The 22,266-nt window shown below is 41.2% G+C and overlaps 1 protein-coding gene across 5 annotated transcripts in view; it reads right to left on the bottom strand.

Moving 5' to 3' along the window:
• RNLS (renalase, FAD dependent amine oxidase) overlaps nucleotides 1-22,266 on the bottom strand; it is a 330,346-nt gene that overhangs the window by 229,662 nt on the left and 78,418 nt on the right. The gene's annotated exons all lie outside the window — the stretch shown is intronic.

Below are 22,266 nucleotides of genomic sequence, written 5' to 3' on the forward strand. Positions count from 1 at the left end.
ATGGAAACGTACTGTTCCTTTATCTTGAGGAAGCCGCTTCCTAAACCAACAAGCTAGTAACATTTCAAAGCCAAAGTCTGGACAAAAATAAAAGCCACCTCCCTAAACTGTTGTTTAAGAAGAATATATCTTCAACCCAAAAACCTTTCTCTGCAGATGTAGGTATTTCGCAACAATAAAAAGATGGCCAAATTTTTTCCGTTATCTATTTTTTAGAAACCTGCACAAATGGAGCTCAGAGACAGAGAAGAGGGGCCGGTTCTCCGTTCCTTGTCTACCAGAGTACTTACTGATGTTCCTGAAACATGCAAGCCCAAAGCATGGTTAAACAGCAAAGGCACCGTGGTTCCTTAAGTAGCAAGTCTTGCTGAATTCAAATTTCATTGGACCTTTCGTGAACAGGGGATATGTCGCTGTAAGTGCTTTACTCCGTGTTCCTTTGCCACAAAAGGTAAGAATGCGATCATAGTGTGACTTCATTTTTCCCGTGCAATGAATTTGCTATAATATAAGTGGAACTTAATTTCTTGGATTAGCCCCAAATAAGAATAATTTAAGCAAATTACATTTTTGCATCAATGTCATTAAATGATGGATAACCATCTATTATTAGAGCATGAACAGGAGAATGGGACAGTGTGACCTAAACTAACAACCATTCAGGGCCCGTTCCACGTCTAGATTTGCCTCTTAAGCGGTGACATTCAGGATCTGTTCACAGAAAAAAAATGACTAACAGAGCAGCAAAGTGGGTGCTTATCACCTTGCAGAATTCCCACCATGGAGGCCAAAATCGAGGGGGCTGAGGGTGACAGTGGGGATCCTGCTGAGGAGGGCGAAGGACAGGAAGATGGCGAACGGGGATATCGATGACCACAGGGGTGACAGTGATGATGACGGGGACTCAGAGACGATGACAGACAAATTCGGCGGCGTCTGACTCGCTGATCATCTTCTGTGTGCCTGGAATTGGACTAACGGCTTTCTGTGCGTCACCCCACTTAATGCCCGGGACCTTCTTGGGCGGTGGGCACTGCCCCTGTCTCTGTTTCACAGCTGGGGAGTTTTAGGTCCACAGAGGGCCAGCCGGGCATTTTGCTGAGTTCACGCAGCTGGGACAGGACCCCCGTTCTGCCCACCCGTGGGGCACAGGCCGTTGCTGACGTGGCTCTGTCCTCATCCAGTATGCAACACTAGGGCTGTGTAATGTAGGTCTGTTGAATACACGCATGGAATCCCATGAGGCCACGTGGTACGTCACCTCTCTCAGACAGACTGATGTTTGTTTTGGTTCGATTTTTGCCTAGTTTCTTTGTAAAAATCCACAAATATTAAAATGTGAGAACTTTAGGGGCGCCTGGGTGGCTCAGCCAGTTAAGTGTCTGACTGTTGGTTTCCACTCAGGACGTGATCTCATGGTTTCGGGAGTTGAAGCCCCGTGTTGGGCTCTGTGCTACAGCACGGAGCCTGCCTGGGATTCTCTCTCTCTCTCTCTCTCTCTCTCTCTCTGCCCTTCCCCCACTCACTCTGTCTCAGTCTCTCTCAAATAAATAAATAAGCTTTAAAAATTAAAAAAAAATAAAACTTGAGAACTTTAAAATGATGCTGCCATCTCTTAGCCTTTCTCATTTGGGCAAAAGTAATCCAAATGTCTTTTATTGCCCTTAGGAAGAACCTATTTTCCATTCATTGTTTTTTTGGCATCAGCCATTCTTCTCTGTATATCCTTTTTCTTGCTACTGTTTTTAAGGTATAATAGAAAAAAATGGATACAGTATATGAAGAAAAATTCATCAAGAGAGGTTAATGAAACACTCCTTTTTAAAGCTTTCCTGTCGCATTTTTAAAAATATATTCTTGCATCATATTAGCTTTTTACATTCATCAAGTGTTCACCCACGGTTAAGCTTTTTCTCTTAAATTGATGAGTCAGTCTTCATCCAGCATGTTCTCGCAGTACTGCATTTTGCTATTAATAACATATTTTGAGTTTTAACTCACCCTTTGAGAGCATTAGAAATGTCACCTCAGAGGGGACCTTTAAATCTGGTAAGCACATTCCGAGTTCTATTGCCAGGGTCATCAATTAAGTACAAGTTCTTTGGCATGGCTTGGGCTGAATTTGATAGGTTCTTCAAAGTTGATGCCTCACCATGGGTAATTATCCTGTAGGGGAAACCTGTATAATTCATACTTTTCTAAGATTATTATGAGACTTTAGTCACATTCCTTCTTCTATAGGATTTAGGGGAAACCTTCATTCAGGTCAAGGCTTTTCTAAGATTCTTACGGAACTGAATCTGTACTGTTCATTCTTGTACATGTGTGTATGTGTGCGTGTTTCTGTGTGTGTGTGTGTGTGTGTGTGTGTGTGTGTGTATTGCATATATTGTAAATAGAACTCATACTGGTCTAGTACAATATTATTTTAACAAAGACACGACTGGTGATATGCAAATATTTTACATTTTTAGTTGATGGAAATGAATTCATTTCCATGATTCATTCCACGTCTCCTTTCAGTTCTATCAGTTTTTGCCTTGTGTATTTTTTGGCGCTTTATTGTTATGTGTGTATATATATTTATAATTTTGTATAATTTTGTATAATTTATAATTTTGTATCTTCCTGGTCTAGTGACCCTTTTGTCAATGTGAAATATCCCTCTTTCTCTCTAGCAATATTTCTTGTTTTAAAGTCTATTTTGTATGATATCATTATAATGACTATAACTTTCTTATGGCTACTGTTTGTCTAACAGTATTACCACCTTTTTCCATCATTTACTTTAAATAAATTTGGGTTTTTGAATCTAATTTGTGTCTCGGTAGACCACATATAGCTGGATCCTGCTTTTTAAATGTAGTACAACAAGATGTTAAGACGATTCACATTTAATATACATGGTTGGATTTACATTTTCTCATTTAGCTATTTGGTTTTCATATTATGTGTCCTGTCTTTTTTTTTGTTCTTCTATTCCTCATTTATTGCCTTTTTTGTTAAGTATATTTTTAGTGTAATACTCTAACTCTTATGTTGATTTTTCAGTGATTTTATTTGGAATTATTTTCTTAATGGGTGCTCTAGGAATTACAATATGCATCTTGACTTATCACATTCAACAGCGGACTAATGGTAAATTAATTACAGTAAGGTATAGAAAACTGGCTCCTTTATGGTTCCATTTCCTCACCATTCTTTGTGATATTATTGTCATACATATTTCATATATATGAATGTGTACCTACGTATGCAAATACAATAATACAATATTATGATAATTTATAGAATATTGTGCCTTTTTAAGAAGTCATGAGAAGAAATGATAAAGATATGGAGCCTTTTTTTTTTTTCAACGTTTATTTATTTTTGGGACAGAGAGAGACAGAGCATGAACGGGGGAGGGGCAGAGAGAGAGGGAGACACAGAATCGGAAACAGGCTCCAGGCTCTGAGCCATCTGCCCAGAGCCCGACGCGGGGCCCGAACTCCCGGACCGCGAGATCGTGACCTGGCTGAAGTCGGACGCTTAACCGACTGCGCCACCCAGGCGCCCCAGATATGGAGCCTTTTATATCAACCTACATGTTTACTGTTTCTAGTGTATTCCGTTGCTTTCTGTGAATCTGAGTTATCTTCTGGGATCACTCCCTTTCTGTCTGAATGACTTCCTGTGGTATTCTACTACCAATGAGTTCTCAACGATTTTTACTTTTCTCTTGTTAATCTGGGAAGGGGTTTTATTTCACCTTTCACTGAAGGCTAATTTTGCTGGATCTATAATTCTTGGTAGTTTTTTCCCATCAGCACATTGACTATGCACTTCAGCTGCTTTCCGGACTCCATTCCTTCAAATGAGAAGTCAGTCAGTAATGGCATCAAATCTTCTCCATGTCATGTGCTGTTTCTCTCTTGCTGCTTTCCAGGTTTTCTCTTTTTCTTTGGTATTCCACGGTTTGATTATGATATGGCTACACGTGGATAGTTTTGTATTTATTCTTTCTAAGATTCATTGAGTTTTTTGGATCTGTGAAGGTAGTTTTCAAATTTGGGAAGTGTGGGGCCATTACTTCATTAAACTCCTTGTTTTTTGTTCTTTGTTTTTGTTTTTGTTTTGTTTTGTTTTTCCTCGCTGCTTTCTATCTTTCTTCTCCTTTTGGGACTCCTCTTTCATTCATGTTGGTATTCTTGATGTTGTCCAACAAATCTCCAATGCATTCTTAATTTTTCTTCAGTCCCTTTTCCGTGTACTTCATATTGGATAATTTCTATTGATCAGTCTCAAGTTCATAGAATCTTTCTCCTGCCATCTCAAATCCGCTCTTGAGTCACGCTCCATTCTTCATTTCAGTTCCTGTATTTTTAACTTCAGAATTTCCATGTGATTCTTTTTTTTCTAAAATAATTCCTGTGTGCTTATTGAGGTTTATTACCTGTTGATTCGTGGTGTCATAACTTCCTCTAATTTTTTCAAAATAATTTCATTTCACTGCTTTGAAGTCTTTGTCTACTAAACCAAACATTTAGGGATACTCAGAGAAAGTTTCTATTGACTGATTTTTTCTGAGTCACATTAGCAACTCTGGATTCCCAAGTTCTCCCCCTAACATGGTGGCTGTTGATTTTTATTATTGTTTGTTTGTTTGTTTTTGGTTTCTTTGGCAACTTGACTGGATTAAGTCCATGAAATGTGTCTTCCCATGGAACACAGCCTATTATATCCATGCTTGGTTTTCTTCTTCTTCTTCTTCTAATTCTTGTTTTAATTTTTAAACCTGGACTCCTAGGGGTCACCCTTGCAACTGCACAGTTTAAAGATCAGCCAAAGATTGGACTGAGGTTATGCCCCAACATCTTGAGCTAATGAAGTTTCCATCCTCTGATGAACAGATCCAATAATAAATAGTTTCTCAAGTATAACGCTTCTCAGATTATTGTATGCCTTTGGTTGATTCTACAGCACTTAATTTTTCCCCCAGTTTTATAACTGCTTTTGGGGGGAAGATTAGCCAAGCTCCTCATTGGCCGCAGCTGGAAGCCCTTGAAATCAGGATCTTGACTTTTCATCTCTGCATTCCAGGGCTTAACACACAGTAGGCCTGCAGTAACTGTTGGCAGAGAAGTACACTTCTCAGTTTCCTTTTTTTAAAGATGGATCAATTTCCTAAAGACTACATGGAAAATTTTATTAACGGTGCTTTTTCAAACTGATGGCTACTGATTCCATGATGACATTTACAGGTTCCTTAAATGTCATACGATGCACCCCACAGAGCTTGCTTATTTGAATAAGTTTAGTATTTCTTAGTACTCTCCCCCTACCCAGCTGTATTGAGACATAACTGATGACCTGATACACTCATATATTACAAAATGATTATCCTGGAACTCTTGAACTATTTCTTCTCTGACTCTAATTGTGGTTTTTGTATTTTTACTTCTCAAAGACCAAATGCAATTTTTCTTGACAATTGCTGGGTCCCCTTCTTTGCTTGTTTTTCTTTGTTCACAACAGTTCCTTCCAGAGAATCACTAACCTCACGCTACATACTGTGCAGGCAATTTTACTCTAAATTAAGTAAAATTATATGAGAACCTTTCAAATCAGTAGTAATAACTGAGTGTCTCTAGCAGATTACCTACTTTGCAAATGAACAATCAAGTGAATATAATGAAGATAATGAGGGATATTACATCACAATATGTATTATTTTCTTTCTTTATTTTATCCAGAGTAACACAGTTTCAACTACATCTTATGGAAGATACTTATAAATAACATGCTATTTATTATGCCCCCAAATTAAAAAGCCATGTCTTCGTAACATATATCCGTTAGCTATAACTTCTACCAAGTCTTTGACAAGATGAGACCCGAAAGCAAATTTTCATCAGAATTGTTAACCTGAAGTATGAATAACACAGAAGTTTGACGAAAGCTCTCAGTAATAGCTTGCCAGAATCACAACAGCTACCAAGCCAACCCTACCAGAGAATCCAACCAATTTCGAATTCTAAATCTTTATTGTGACAAATCTTCTTCAGAAACATAGGCTTCCCTCTTGAGAAATGCACTTGACACATGTTCTGAGTATTCACTGATAAAGCACAGGAGCAAACTCAGACGGCAGCATTTAGAGTTCAACGTGCATAGTTGTACTTTCCTACTGCTGCCGATTGTCATTCCTCTATGGAAAGGCAGGACAGGGAATGGGAGCGAAAAGGTAAGTGGCATCCCTAAACACAACAGGCCGTCTCTTTCTCCACAAAGGCTTTCGTAACAGGGGGAAAGGAATTTACGAGCTCGGTCTTATTTCTTCTGTCTACAATCCTTGCCAAAGACGCTAATGAGAAGTGAAGTAGCAAAAGACAGACAGAAAAAATGGAGGAAGAGAAAGAACAAAGTGCCTGGAGAATAAATAGAGCACCTAATGATTCCAGGAATAATTTATTTATAAACACTACATTTCTAAACTTTCCATCAATCACTTTTTCATTAGGGACTGAAGATAGAGTCAAACAACACACCTTTAAAGTTATTATATCTTAATTTCTTTGGCGTTGGGCTGCAGCACAGAGAGGAAGGAAAAAAAAAAACAATGCCAATAAAGCAGGGCAAATCTTTTAAATGGTCAGTTGAAGCATATCTCTCTATGCATTTAGGTATTTGATTTCTCTCAGCAACATTTTGTGGTTTCAGTCTATAGAACTCACACATAGATACATCCCGAAGCATTTCTGTTTTTTTTTTTTTAAGTTTATTTCTTTTGAGCCAGTGAGAGAGAGAGAAAGCATGCATGCAAGTGGGGGAGGGGCAGAGAGAGAGAGGGAGAAAGAGAATCTCAAGCAGGCTCCAGGCGGTCAGCTTAGACCCTGATTTGGGGCTCGAACTCACCAACTGTGAGATCATGACCTGAGCCAAAACCAAGAGCCTGATACTCAACCGACTGAACCACCCAGATGCCCCACCCCATAGCATAAGCATTTCTTATTATGTGATGCCTTCATGGATCAATTCTGTAAAGATGTCAATTTTCCCCACACTGATACTATAGATTCAAGAAAATCCCCCAAATCCTCATAAGTTTTGAAGAAAGTGAAAAACTGATTCTAAAACTCACATGGAAATGCACAAAACCTAGGTAACAAAACAACTTCAAAAGGAAGAATGAAACTGGAGGAATGACACTACTTGATTTCAAGATTTATTTTTACTTTATTTTTTATTTTTTAATTACACAAATTTTAATGTTTATTTTTGAGAGAGAGAGAGAGAGAGAGAGAGAGAGAGAGAGAGAGACAGAGCATGAGTGGGGGAGCGGCAGGGAGAGAGGGAGACACAGAATCCGAAGCAGGTTCCAGGCTCTGTCTGAGCCGTCAGCACAGAGCCCAGTGGGGTTCGAACTTACAAGCCATGAGATCATGACCTGAGCTGAAGTTGGATGCTTAACGGACTAGACCACCCAGGTGTCCCTCAAGATTTATTAGAAAGGGTTTTTTTTTTAATTTTTTTTAACATTTATTTATTTTTGAGACAGAGAGAGACAGAGCATGAACGGGGGAGGGTCAGAGAGAGAGAGGGAGACACAGAATCTGAAACAGGCTCCAGGCTCCGAGCTGTCAGCACAGAGCCCGACGCGGGGCTCGAACTCACGGACCGCGAGATCGTGACCTGAGCCGAAGTCGGCCGCTTAACCGACTGGGCCACCCAGGCGCCCCGAGAAAGGTCCAGTTTTGAAGACAGTGTGGCATTGGTGTAAAGACAGACTTAGGCTAATGGCAGAGAACAGAAGGCCCAGAAATTAGCCCACATATATAGAGAGAATTATTTTTTAACAAAGGTGCAAAGGCAAATCGGTGGAGAAAGAACAGTCTTTTCATTAATTTGTTCTGGAACAACTGTAGTGGATATCCATATGCATAATATGACCTTTGTTCACACCATGCACTAGAGGTAAGAATTAACTCAAAATGGATCATAGGCTTCATGTCAAACCCAAAGTCCGTAACACTTCTTGAAGTAAAGTTTGGGAAAATTCTTCATGACATCAAAGATATAATCATAAAAACTAAACTCGCAAATTCTCCTCCTTCAAGTTAAAAGCTTCCATCCTCTGATAGATACTGTTAAGGAAAGAAAAAGACAGCCAGAGACGGAGACAAAATATTTGCAAAGCATATAAGTGATGAAGAACTTGGACGTGGAATAGCTATATAACAAATTCCCAAGGCTCAAAAATAAAAAAAGCAACCGAGTAAAAAATGTAGAAAAGATTTACAGAGACACTTTGCCAGAGAAGGTATGCAGATGGAAAACAAGCACGTGCAAAGGTGCTCCATGTCGTATGTCGTGAGGCAGACGTAAATTAAAACCACAGTAAGTCAGTTCTACACATCTGCTAGGACAGCCGAAATGAAAAAGACTATATAACACGCGTTGGCAAGAAGGCAGAGGCGCCAGAATTCTCATACACTGGCTGGTGGGAATGTAAATGGGAGAGCCATTCGGAAAACAATTAGGCAAATTTCTTAAAAAATGAAAAGCACACCTCACACACGATCCAGTCATTTCATTCCCAGGTATTGAACCAAGGGACCAGGAAATCACACGTTCAGACAAAGACTTGCACACAAATAGTCACAGTGGTTTGTGCTGGCGTGAAACTGGAATCAACTCCAATACCCATCAACAGATAAATGGATAAACACACTGTCATATATCCGTACACAAATACTAATTATCCACGACAAGGAATGACCTATTGGTACCTGTGACAGCGAGATGACTCTCAAACTGACTACGCTGAGTGAGAGAAGTCAAAAAAGAATACAGACTGCATGATTCCGTTACAGAAATTCTACATAAGTCAAAAGTATCTACAGAAGCAGAACACAGATCAGCGGTCACCTAGGAATATGGGGGAGAGGGGTGAAATGGTATTTGCAGAGAACCTTGACAACGTGTGGGGGATCGCTGGATACTCTCACTATCGCCAGTGGTTTGTAAGCGCACACATTTAAATCTTATCAGACTTTAGATATGTGTCTCTGTTCAGCGTCTGATTCTTGATTTGGGCTCAGGTCATGATAACAGTCGTGGGATCGAGCCCCGCATCAGGATCCGTGCTGACGGCTCGGAGCCTGCTTGGGATTCTCTCTCCCTCTCTGCTCCTCTCCCGCTCACACACTCTCTCTTTCTCTCTTAAAATAGATAAATAAACTTTAAACAAACAAATAAATAAAGATGTGTTTATTGTATGTCAAATATACTTCAATAAATTTAAGAAAAAAATAGCCAAATGCTACCTATTGAAAAGTTCAAAGAGATAACTGTAAAGACAAGACCAATAAATGAATCAGAGGAAATAAGATATAAAGTATAAGAACACAGACCGAACAATGAAATAAACATGAAGAAAGAGAGGTTGAAGGCTAAGAAAGCAGAAGTACCGGGCACCACGTTTTCCATGTTTCCCGTCACAGCAAACGAGTGTGCTACGTTCTTAGGTAAAAGCGGAAAGTGATGCGGCTTCATTTCAACTGTTGGCGGAAGGGATTGGGGTCACAGTTGCAAATGGCCAGGCCGCCAACACTTAAAATGAAGCGTATGCGTTTGAATATTTAAGAGACTTAAAAAAATATGATTTGTTCATCAGTTCAGACCGCATGGCCTCTTTCAAAATGCCATGTGCTCTTCAGGACACACGCGTGATTTGAGTTGGGATCGTGATCTCTCAGAAGAGACACTCAACACGGCAGTCTTGCTCTGAAATCCAAGACTTCTGAGTCTTGCTCTCAGTTCCATTCCGGGCCTGAAGCCGGCTGGGGAGCAGGCGATTTGCCTTTTCAATGCCTTCCAACTGAAACACGGGAAGAGAGGCTTGTGTTCCATATGGGGAGAGACCAATTATGGTTTTCAATACTTTCGGTTCCCTGGAGACAGTCCCTGCCCAGGTGAAGTTATTAATTAAATGGCATCTTTGCCTTTATCCCTGCTGTCCTCATAACGTAAATGTTAAGTGCCCTCCTATTCTCATTGCTTCTAAGAAGACTGCTTTTGTCTGTTCAGAAAAGAGAAGAGAGAAATCAACCCTCCAGTACATTGACTGATTACCCATGTATTTCAATGGCACTTTATCACCATGGTACCCGGGTACTCGGACCCCGGCGGCAAATTGGGAACGAGAACATCAAACCCACAGCTGTGTGGCGAGACTGGTATCAATCCTAGCCCATGAGTCCTTTGACTCTGTTCCCTTTGTGTTAACAAGTAGAAGGCCAACATGGACGTGAAGCTTAGGGTTCCCAAGGTTATTCAAATGGAAACTTAATAGCAAGAACCTCTTCAATTTGAGCTCCCCATTTTCGCACAAGAACAGCTACCTCTTGCAGAGAGGACCGTACCAACACGACAGACTTGTCGCAGAGAAGCCCATGTCAGCAGATTCAACCAGACAGCCATGTCTGTTGGATCTGTAAGACTCGGTTCGTCATCTGAGGTTTTGAGACCATCGATTTTGTATTCTAGGGCTGTTTCTACATCAGAGCAATTCCGAATACTGAATCAGAGTATTCAGGCTGTAATTTCTTGTGAGACGAGATGGAAAATTCAAAAGTCTGGCCTTGATCAAGCTACAGACTCTTTTCTGAAATACTGATTTTCCGGATTGAGTAACCAGAGGTGACACAATGCCACGAGGCTGTCCGTCGCATGGCTAAAGGGACCACCTGGATAGGAAAACTGATTAGAATGACATTAAAAGTGTCTCAAAACTCTTGAAAATAAACTTTCTGTACGGATTTTGGCTAGATGTGATGGGGAAAAAAAACTAGGTGGCGGGATGCTGATTTCAATTTGTTCCCTTTGCCATCAGAAAGACCTGGTCTAAGCTGATTTTGGAGTAAGCTGGAGCAAAGCATTTACCTTTTAGACACTGAATTACTGAAACTATTTTGCAACGCCCCAAGGTCATTCTCTAAGATTTAAGCTCTAAGTTCATCAAATGTCAAATAGTCGGAGGTCATTTTAAAAGAAGCATATGCAAAAATTAATTAATTAAAATAAAATAAAAGAAGCACATGTACTATGTAGCTACTTTAATTTGAGCCAATCCTCTACCGTGGAACTTTCAACAGGAAGATTTTCCTCACATTTATCTATGAACTTTTTAAGCTCGTAAGTGGGAGCGCCTATAATCTTTACAAAGAAGAACCACACGCACACCAAGTGAACATTGGCCACGACTATGACAATAAATTACTTAACGAGATCAGAGAATACAGGAAGTTGTCTATTTTTTTAAGGTCAAGAATCCTGTTTATCCTTAGCAAATGTCAACACAGTTTTTGCAGGAGTAATACGTTCTAGGTCTCTTAAACATATCTTCATAAACTGCAAGTTACAGCAGCCATCTATTTTAAAAATATGATACACTTATGTTTTGAACTTGATTTCTCTTGAGGCACGGCCGGTTCAAATTCTAAGCACTGGCTGAGAATTCTAAGAATTCTAAGGTCGTGCAAGACAGCGTCGAAATATCAACCTCTTCTTACCTAAACCTGGGATTTTTCAAAATTTAAAATTTTGTTTTCCTTGTAAAATTTCATAAAATGACTACAGCTACACAATTAAGCCACAGGATACCTAGGAGTTACCTAGGAGCTGTAACATATTAAAGCCTAAAACCAGAGGGGGGAAAAAAACAACCAAACCATTGTCATAAATATTCTCCTGTGCTGTGGACCCAAAAAACTGGAGTGAAATGGACTGTATTCTATCAGCTTCCATTGACTCTTAAATATACATGAGCTACCTACCTACCTACCTAACTAGCTAACATACAATTTCCAGAAAGCCAGTGTAGTACTCGGGCTCGTATTTCAAAACTGTATTAAATGTATCAAACTAATTTCTTATTAAGCTACTATTTACTAAACTTTCCTCATCACAACCGAACGGTGCTGGGAGTGCTCCGTGCACAGCCCCGTGTGTCTGTGGCGTATGCGGAAGGAGACGGAGCATTTAACTACCTGTCACAGTGACCGCTGATTGCACTGCCAAGCTGGAGGAGGTAGGGATGCCAGGAAAAGAAGGTGATGAAGGACCACGAAGGTGGAGGCTGATGCAATGTTTCCTTTTTTTTTTTTTTTTTAAGTTTATTTATTTGAGAGAGAGTGTGTGTAAACAGGGAAGGGGCAGAGCGAGAGGGAGACAGAGAATCCCAAGCAGGCTCTACCTTGTCAGCACAGCGCCCGACTCGGGGCTCGATCCCATGATCGAGATCATGACCTGAGCCAAAACCAAGAGTCGGAGGCTTAACTGACTGAGCCACCCAGACGCCCCATATGGGCTTCTTTTTTTTTCAACGTGACTTTCCTGCCCAGTTTTGTGTGTGTGCAGTTTTCTCCTTGGTTTTCCATCTCTGTCTCCAAATATTTACCGAGAGGCAATCTGTAGATGGTTCGTAAAAGTGGGGGATACAGTGACCACACTTAGAGACACAGTATTCTCTCCTCCCTCCCAATGTTCATGATGGTCCTCCTTCCACGCAGGACAAAGCTCTGGGTGTGAGACATTTAATTTCTGAAAGCGATTAAAGTATGAAGCCATTTGGAAACATTTTATCACTCAGAACATTTGCAGACAAACGTTATCTACAAGAACGGACCTTTTATACTCCTCAACTTTTTCTGTCTGACAAGAAATTAAATCAATGCTTATTTTTCTCTGTCTCACCAGCCCAAGTCATCTCTGGCTTTGGCATGTTTTTACTCACAAGCCAGCTTCAAACGAACCGTTATGATAACCTGATGGGTAGTCAGGAAAGACAATAAAGGGGCATGTAGGAGAAGTTACACGGATTCGAATTTTTTTCATCGGCGAGGTATATTCTGATATCCTGGCAAAGCTGATAAAAAATGGAGTAGGTGGATATTTAATAGGGGCTTTAGCAGATTATAATCTTGTTTTTCCCCCACCCCATGCAGAGTATCTTCTGACTGATGTTAACGGAAACTACATAGTAACGAAAGGAAGCAGGAAAGCTGAACATCAGTCAGGAGTCAACGAATAGCCACAGTACAACGTCAAGTACTCCCTGATTTTATGTAACACTTGGCAAACTGTCCTTCCCTGCGTCACTTTTTCCAGGTTTTCCCCTGATTATTTTTTTATTCTGTAAACTATTTTTCTAGTTTTTCTACTCTACTTTTTCTTATTTCATAAACCAGCTCAAGAGCCCCGTCTTCCATTCTTGCAGGGCTATCACCTCCGAGTTTAGGTCTGTTTCTATTGTGGGAATAATACAGTTCCTCTTCTTTTTCTCCCTCTCCTTCCCTGTCCTCTTTTTTTGCCTTCTCTTTTTGTTATAACTGCAACAACGTGAAAGGCACAGATCTTCATGACCCTGGCTGTTTCCTTCGATATGGTGAGGGATGAGCAGTCCCTCCTAGCTGTATTTGTCCATGTTGCTTTTTACCACTGCTGATGACTGGGTTATAAAAACATTCCCCAACAGTTTGGAACACTAGTAGAGGATAAGCAAGATGGGAAACACCGAAAGCCATTCAAGTGACAATGTCTTGCCCTCTGACTCTGAAGTTAACCTGATTATCGTTTGTCATGATAGTACAAGATGGATGTCAACAACCATGCCCGATACGCACAGTAGGTGCGCGCGCACACACACACACACACACACACACACACACACACAGAATAAGTAGGTAAAGAAAGCTGGGGCGCCTGGGTGGCTCAGGTGGTTAAGCGTCCGATTTCGGCTCGGGTCATGATTTCACGGTCTGTGAGTTCAAGCCCTGCATCCGGCTCTGTGCCGACAGCTCAGAGCCTGGAGCCTGCTTCGGATTCTGTGTCTCCTTCTCTCTCTGCTCCTGTCCCACTTGTGCTCTGTCTCTCTCTATCAAAAATAAATAAATGTAAAAAAAATTTTTTTTAATTAAAAAAATAGGTAAAGAAAGGGGAAAAAAAGAACATAAGGATTCCTTTAAAACACATGCAGTGACATGAACAGGCTTTTGAGAGGAACAGGGAGAGCAGGAGTTGGGGAAGTTCAGATTTTGAATAGTGCTGCAATTAGTTTCAGAGGGGAGAACGTTCCGTGACAGGAAGTTACGTGCACAGCGTTAGGCTATTTGTTTGCAAAAAAGTGAAAATATGAAAAAAAGCTTTGTGACTTTCACTTTCTTGACAATCAGCACACAAATGGAATATTCGTTCATCTATCCATTTAAGAAAACGTTTTCGGGGCGCCTGGGTGGCGCAGTCGGTAAAGCGTCCGACTTCAGCCAGGTCACGATCTCGCGGTCCGTGAGTTCGAGCCCCGCGTCAGGCTCTGGGCTGATGGCTCGGAGCCTGGAGCCTGTTTCGGATTCTGTGTCTCCCTCTCTCTCTGCCCCTCCCCCGTTCATGCTCTATCTCTCTCTGTCCCAAAAATAAATTTAAGAAGTTGAAAAAAAAATTAAAAAAAATAAAATAAAATAAAATAAAAAAAGAAAACGTTTTCTCCAGTCATGCTGTGAACAGGCCCTGTTTGAGCCAATGCGAGACATGAGGATAAAAAAAAAAAAGCTTAAAAAGGAGTGAATAAAATTAGCTGAAGACTCTACAATTTAATGAAACCGTATTTATCGTTAGCCTTTGCATTTAGTTAAAGTATTTATCTGCAGCTCCGCTCGCTTTTCAAAAATTATTTCTTACATTGTTTCTAAGGGGACCTAAGATTATTCAGAAATTATGTGTGAGGTCTTTGGGAATGTGAGTGGTGCCATATTGAAAAGCAGGCCTGATAGAGAGACTACTTTCAAAGGCCAATATTCCCAGTGATGGTGGAGACATAACAGAAGAGCATCACAACCGGGACCAGAGAACGTGGCCCAAGCCTCATCCCACTGCCATGGCAGTTGTGTAACGTGGGGCAACCGTGACAGGTGTCTCTCCAAATCAGTACTGTACTTCTCTCTAGGCCAGGCTTAAGTGTTTTATTCTTTTTGATTAAACCATTAAGCAAACATTTCAGGACACCAAGACGCTAGCTAAAGTTACTCCCATTCTATATCCTAACAAATAATAAGCAACATTCAAACATTACCAATTCCTTTTCTTTTATCACTAGATAAAATGAGTGCGACAAGGGAACGTTGGGTCTGTGGCAACTGGTTGTGTTGTGTTAGACACTGTCTTTACCAGATGGAGCCTATAATACATTTGCTCTCACTGCCTCACGGAGATTGTGTCAAAACAAATCATCTCCATTTAAGTGAGTGGAGCCCACTGAAAAGAAAGGAAATCAAGAGGGGCTGCAAAGTGGGTGGTGAAAGAAGAGGTTAAATCTGGGGACAAAGGATGCAGGAATGGAAATGAGACGGACAGCGTCCGGGGGTAAGGCGGTGCCCGGAGGGAACAGGGAAGGCGGTAGGAGAGGAGAAAGGGAAGGCACAAGAAAACATGGTTTGGGCACAGCTAGGGCAAAGCTAACTGACAAAGGAATTCAGGCGTAAGGGCGATGGGAGTGGAAATGAAAGACGGTGATATGTGCAGCTCAGCATCTCCTCTTTTGGTTCAGGATTTTGACAAGTGTCAGCTTCGAGTGGGAATTTTGAAAGGGAGAAAAGCATATCTGAAAAACCGGGGCAGGACGGAGGCGGGCAGGTTTGCAAAGTTGTGGTTGGGGGTGGGGGGCAGGAGACAAGAGAGGGACGGAAGGCAAACATTCTTCATTTGTCTGTTTCGTCCTCCGTATGGGTCACAGGAGGCAAAGGAGACGGAAGGGAGAGGGCAGAGAACAGTTACCCAGAGTCTGTACTCCAGGAGGACACCTGGCAGGAAAACTATTGGTAATCATCTGCCTATGAAAGCGGGACAGCGATCACCCAACAGAGGAGAGTGAGTGCAGGCTACACTGTGTGAATCCAAGACCGTAATTATAGCCCCTGGAATTCCAGAATTGATAGTGTAGCAGGATTCTCGCACAGAGAGTCGTGACACTGAGGCATTTCTTTCCGGGAAGCAACTTTGTTTGTGCTGGCACGGCTCAGTTGGGTGCGTGCCCGAAGAACTGAGCCCCCAATGCCACGTGGCATAGTTTGGGTTTTTTTAAATAGGAAATTTATTGTCAAATTGGTTTCCATAGGTGGCATAGTTTTCTATACATTTTCTATTTCTTTGTCTCCCGCAGATGGTAACGCACAAACATGCGGTCTGATTAAGTGGTCTCATGTCACAAGGTCGTGAGGGATGTTGTCACGCACGCGTGTAGAGCTAGGTTGCCTTGAGGGTTTTGTTTTGTTTTTTTAGTTCCTCGGGGAGGGGACCCTACCACAACAGGATTTTCAAATCGTAAAGCTGGGTTCTCTTGGGAGAGTATATTAAGAGAAAAGGATCAGAAACCTCCAAGAGAACTCTTTAGAACTTCATTAACCTGGCAAAGGCCAAACCCAGCACCCTCTCTGAGAAGGGCACGGAGAGGGAAGACTCAGGCTGGATGGTGTTCTTCTTCTTTTTTTTAAAGTTTGTTTGTTTGCTTATTTATTTATTTAGAGAACAAGCGGTGGGGGGGCACAGAGAGGGAGAGAGAGGATCCCAAGCAGGCTCCTCACTGTCAGCATGGAGCCTAATGCGGGGCTCGATCTCACAGACCCGGACATCATGACCTGAGCCGAAATCAAGAGTCGGATGCTTAGCCGACTGAGCCACTCAGGCGCCCCGATGATTTACTTCTTTAGATACTGAAATGCAGAAGAAATAGTCTGGTTGGCTTTTAGACTACAGAGTATGAGAACTTAAACCACAGAACTCAAGAAAGGGAGGCAGGATGCTTTTGAGAACTTGATAGAACTATAAACCCTCTCGCAGGAGAAGTGCACAAAAATCTGCATAGTTTCAAGGACTTCAGATGCTCCCCGTGATCGTGTGCAACATCCTTTACCATACACAACATACAACAAACTGGAATTCTTTTAAAGGAATGGAAGGGAATGGTCAAAGCTGGGATAGGCAAACACACTGAACAGCTCAAGAAAAATGGTAGCTGCACTTCTAAAAAGCATTTCGCTACGAGGTGCATCCAGGAAAGGTTTCAAGTTTGAGAACTAGAAATTCACCTCGTATTTCTTAAGAGGGAGACTATACGGGAACTTCTGAGGGAATACAGACATAGCCATGCAGACGACCAAAGCACAGGACACTGTAAAGTGAAGGCAAGAATAGGTACACTAAGGGTGGAGAATCTCAAATTCAATGTCCTGCTTCCCGGGGAAACATCTCAAAATGAAAACAAAGGGAAAGAGCAAAGTGCAGAGGCTCTATAATGGCCCCCGTGAGAATGAACTTGACTGTTAGCAGTCTCGCAGGTGGGGGGAAGCATATGGAATCTGAGGTAAACGGAAAAGTGACTAAATTAATTGTAAAACGTGAGCTCACAGCTGTTTTGGAAGACAGGCTGAAATTGTTGCAAATACCGAAGAAACGCAACCTGAGGGGGAAAAAACAATAATACAGATGACGGACACAAGTCAGTTCCCTGGAAGCAAAGTCACTAGATAGGAAAGTACAGAATTCCCTCATTTTCACATTCTAGTGTTTCGACGTGTGAGATGACAACCGCCGGGACGCAGGCTTCAAATTCCAGTTGTCCACGTGGAAAGAGATTTTAAAAGGCTTAATGGAGGTGATCTTCCAAAGCTCAAATGGCAGAGGTAGAAAGAGGTCACAACAAAGAAAATAAAAGAGTTGGAAGCTAAAATCCAGGAATATCAAACAACAGCAACTAGCAATGGGAAAGTCTTTCATGAAGGGAGATGTTAAATGCCAAAACGTGAGAAACAGACGTGGATGTGTTTCAGGATGTGGGCATTAAAAAGAAAAAAAAAAATTTGTTTAAAACCAGGAACAGGCAGGAGAGAAACTGGGACAGAGCAGAAACATCATGTGAAATGTCTTACATAACAAACCGGTGGCTTCAGCCAGTAAAAGTTGGGGAGAGAACCAGCACCTGGCCAAAGGGCAGGTGTGAGAAGGAAGAGGCACAACACCTGGCCTCTGAATGTACCATGGAAAGACATTTGGAGCCAACTAGCTAGAATTTTGGAAGAAACTCTGGGTAAGGCAGAGTTATAAAATAGTGTTTTTGCGGTCATTTGGGAGAGAAAGAAGCAAAAAGCCCCGGTCAAGCGCATAAAATTTATCTGGACGTGACTCAAGCAAGAATCATCAATGGATGCTCAAACCAGTCGGTGAAAGAAACAGGACATTTACACAGTCTCAAAGCATCCCCCTACAAATCCCTTACTCATTACAATGAGGAAAAATTGTAACTTAACACTGGAGAAATCCGACAAACACCACCTTAACTAAGTGATCGTGGTCAGTTAACATCACCGTGTTACTGTGAGGGGGTAAGTTAACCAATGATGGAGTAAATCAGCCTCGTGTGCCTCCTAACATAATGTTCTGAGAACACTCCAGCCAAAAATGCAAAACCTGAATCTAATCAGGAGGAAACATCAGACAAACCAAAATCAGGAGACACTTCGAATTACAATTGTTAAGCGCTTCTCAGCTTTTCAAAAATACTGAAGTCGTCAAAGGCAAAGACTGAGGAATGCTTCCAGATTGAAAACAAGAAAACAACAAAACAAAGCAAAACATAAGCCTAAAGAAACATGAGACCTAAATGTGACATGTGGTCTTGGATTGAATCTTGGAACATTAAAAAAAAAACTTGTTATAAAAGGCATTACTGAATCAACCGGCAAAATTTGAATAAAGTCTGTAGATTAGATAATATTGTATCCATGTTAATTTCCTGATCTTGACAATTGTACTATGGTTATGTAAGAGAATGTCCTTGTTTTAAGAAAATACATACTGAAGTAAGTATTTAAGGATATGAACTGTCACTTCTGCAACTTACTCTCAAACAATTTAGAAAGAAATAATAACCATATTATAGAAAGAGAGAAAGAGAGACAACACATGGGGTAACGTGTTAACATTTAGGGCATCTAAGTGAAAGATACACAGGAATTCTTTGTATTATTCTTGTAACCCTTTTTCCAAGTCAACTGAAATTACTTTAAAATTAACAATGAGGGGCCTGGGTAGCTCAGTTGTTAAGCCTCCAACTCTTGATTTCAGCTCAGATCATGATCTTGAGGTTTGTGAGTTTGAGCCCCACATTGGGCTCTGCACTGACATTGTGGAGTTTACTTGGGATTCCCCCTCTCACTCTCTCTATTCCGCCCCTGCTTACTCCATCTCTCTTTCAAAAATAAATATTAAAAAAATTAAATTAACAACGAAAAATTCCCTAGAAAAAAAACCAGCCCGAAACAATTCATGAAATTTGCTTGGATCCCTGTTCAGTAGGAGGGGTGGGGGAGGACCGGCTATAACACTTTGAGAGAACTGGGGAAATCCGAATACAAACAAAATATTTGGTGAAATTATAGAAAGACAGATTTTTCCGGGTTGAATCATGGCAGTGTGCTTCCGTAGAGAGGTCCTCAGTCTTAGGAGATGAGTGCCTGGCAGTAATGGCAGCAAACGCATCGTGTATGGAGAAGGTTCCATCATTGCTCCCCAGATGGGGCGGCAGGTACGGTATTCACCAGCCCGCACTGCTCTGCCAGGCACAGTACTTCCTCTTTTCTTATCTGGGCACAGCCTTTCTGTCTTGAGCCCCAGGGTGCCAAGGCTCCCATTTGATTACTACTCTGTTAGATGGGTTTTAAAGCAGGATTTTTTGGTTCCAATGAGTTTCAAAATTTAACGAAAATGGCCATTCAGCATTTCCTTCCAGTTTTCCCTCCCTAGGATTCAGGCGTGTGTTTGTAACAGTGAACGTGGGGCAAGCCCTTAATAAAAATTATTTGCCACTGTGACTGCTTTATCAGGGCTGGCTTTTTTTCTTTTCTTTTTTCTTTTTAAAAAAATTTGTTTTAATGTTTATTTATTTTTGATAGAGGGACAGAGCGTGAGCAGGGGAGGGGCACAGAGAGAGGGAGACATAGAATCTAAAGCAGGGTCCAGGCTCTGAGCTGTCAGCACAGAGCCCGACGCAGGGCTTGAACTCGTGAATGGTGGGATCATGACCTGAAAGCCGAAGTCAGATTCTTAATCAACTGAGCCGCCCAGGTGCCCCAGGGCTGGTTTTTTTGTTGTTGTTGTTTGTTGGTTTCTTAAGGGGGCTGGCTTTTTTTTTTTTCTTTCTTTTCTCCCTCACCCCTACCTCCTCATTAGAAGGTTTCTCAGTGGCTCTGTAGGTAGATGTGTTTGGACCACCCCCACAGTAGCCAGGTAGACATAAATCCCAGAAGTGGACACAGCCTGAATTATTTCTCAAGTAGCATTTCAGGCTCTCCTCCCCCACCACCTCTACAGTCAATTTCTGCCAGCTCTGACCCACCACATTTGCCCTTCTATCCCGAAAGCCCAACAGTGGATCCTGTGTATCATCCAGCTGAGATCCCCAGAAGTACATGCTTAAGAAATAAGCAGATAAGCAAGAAAGATGCACCGTGGTCTAATGAAAAGTGTCAGATAAAAGGGAGAAGTAGTAACTTTCTGCATCTATTTATAAGATATGCACATTTTCAGAGATTGTCCTACTGGCAAGACGAGGCATGGGGAATCATGAACATGTATGATAATAAATACCTTTTACAATGAACCTGTAGTGATTTCATGACAGCGAAGTTCTGCTTATGGTTAGAATATAGTTTTCATAGTGTTTTCTAAACTGCTATTTCTGTTGATGCACCAAATAGAACTTTTGACTAACGCCACATGAAATTTGAGGGATTGTTTTCAAATGCCCTAACTATAAGTTACTTTCTGTCTGTCTGAACAGGGAGGGAGGCATTGCTTCATTATCTCACCAGAGGAGTCGTCTCCCCTGCCACGTCATTGGAGGCAGCGAGGAGGGCCACGTGCCTCACTTTCAATACTGGGATTTAGACAGACCATTATGTAAGTTGTTCCAGCATTGATCTCTAGAGTGACTTAAGGCTTTACTGGTGTTAGTTCTGGCCTATTGTTCAGGGACACATGAGGAGTTGTTAATGCTTCTGTGGTCACCTGGACTTTTAGATACACTCTGAATCTTCCCACTTCGTTTAGTTTCATTCAGGATAAAACCAGTTCTTCAAAACCACAGAGACAAACTAAGGCAAGCAAATCACACTCTTTAGTGTTGACATTTCTCTGAAATTGAGATGAGTGTTTAATCCAATCATTGGTATTTAATCCGAAGACATATTTTAAATTGTCATCTTCTTCAAAAGGTTTGGCTTGGTTGCTATATTTTTACCCTTATCTTACTCTTCCCTTTAAGAGATTACTCACAAGTGGGAGATATGTAGTAAAAGTGTGACTCTATCTAGAAAATGGAAAGTTTGATTGTTTTTCCTTACCCTAAATGAATAGCCACCATATAATGAGATTATTGTCTTAACTCAAGAGATAATATATGATAGATGTATATACACTAAATACTACCCCTAATTCATAAGCGCTCAGTAAAAGTTAGGTATTATTATTTTGATGCTGCTGAACTAGGAATGTCTTTCTCCTGCTTGCCTATTAGAAAAACTGAATGTCGGGGCGCCTGGGTGGCTCAGTCGGTTAAGCATCCGACTTCGGCTCTGGTCACGATCTCGCGGTCCGTGAGTTCGAGCCCCGCGTCGGGCTCTGTGCTGATGGCTCAGAGCCTGGAGCCTGTTTCCGATTCTGTGTCTCCCTCTCTCTCTGACCCTCCCCTGTTCATGCTCTGTCTCTCTCTGTCTCAAAAATAAATAAACATTAAAAAAAATTTTTTTTAAAGAAAAACTGAATGTCAACGATACCAATTTAATTTCATACTACCTTTGTCATTTGCATATTATTTATAGTCAAAGCATGTAGATTCCTCTTTAATCAATGACCTAAAACCTTGGCACTTATCAGAGAAGTCATCTACAAAAGGAACAATTTTTAGCACTTTGCAAGACCGGCTTGAAACATCTGATTCCTTAGAAAAGCAAACAGTGATATATGCCTCTCTATTTTCAGGGCTCCTATTCTATTCTGCTCATCCAAACAAGAAATCTGCTCCCATATGATCTTCAGTCCTTACCGAGAGCTGATAGGAGAATATGGAATCAGCCTAATTCTTTATACTCCTATTATAATGCTTTATTTATGTCTTTCTTCTCCACTAGTTGGCAAGTTTCCTTAGGAAATACAGCACAGTGTAAGACCACAGCATTC

The sequence above is a fragment of the Prionailurus bengalensis genome, chromosome D2 (assembly GCF_016509475.1).
Source record: "Prionailurus bengalensis isolate Pbe53 chromosome D2, Fcat_Pben_1.1_paternal_pri, whole genome shotgun sequence".
Taxonomy (NCBI): Eukaryota; Metazoa; Chordata; class Mammalia; order Carnivora; family Felidae; genus Prionailurus; species Prionailurus bengalensis.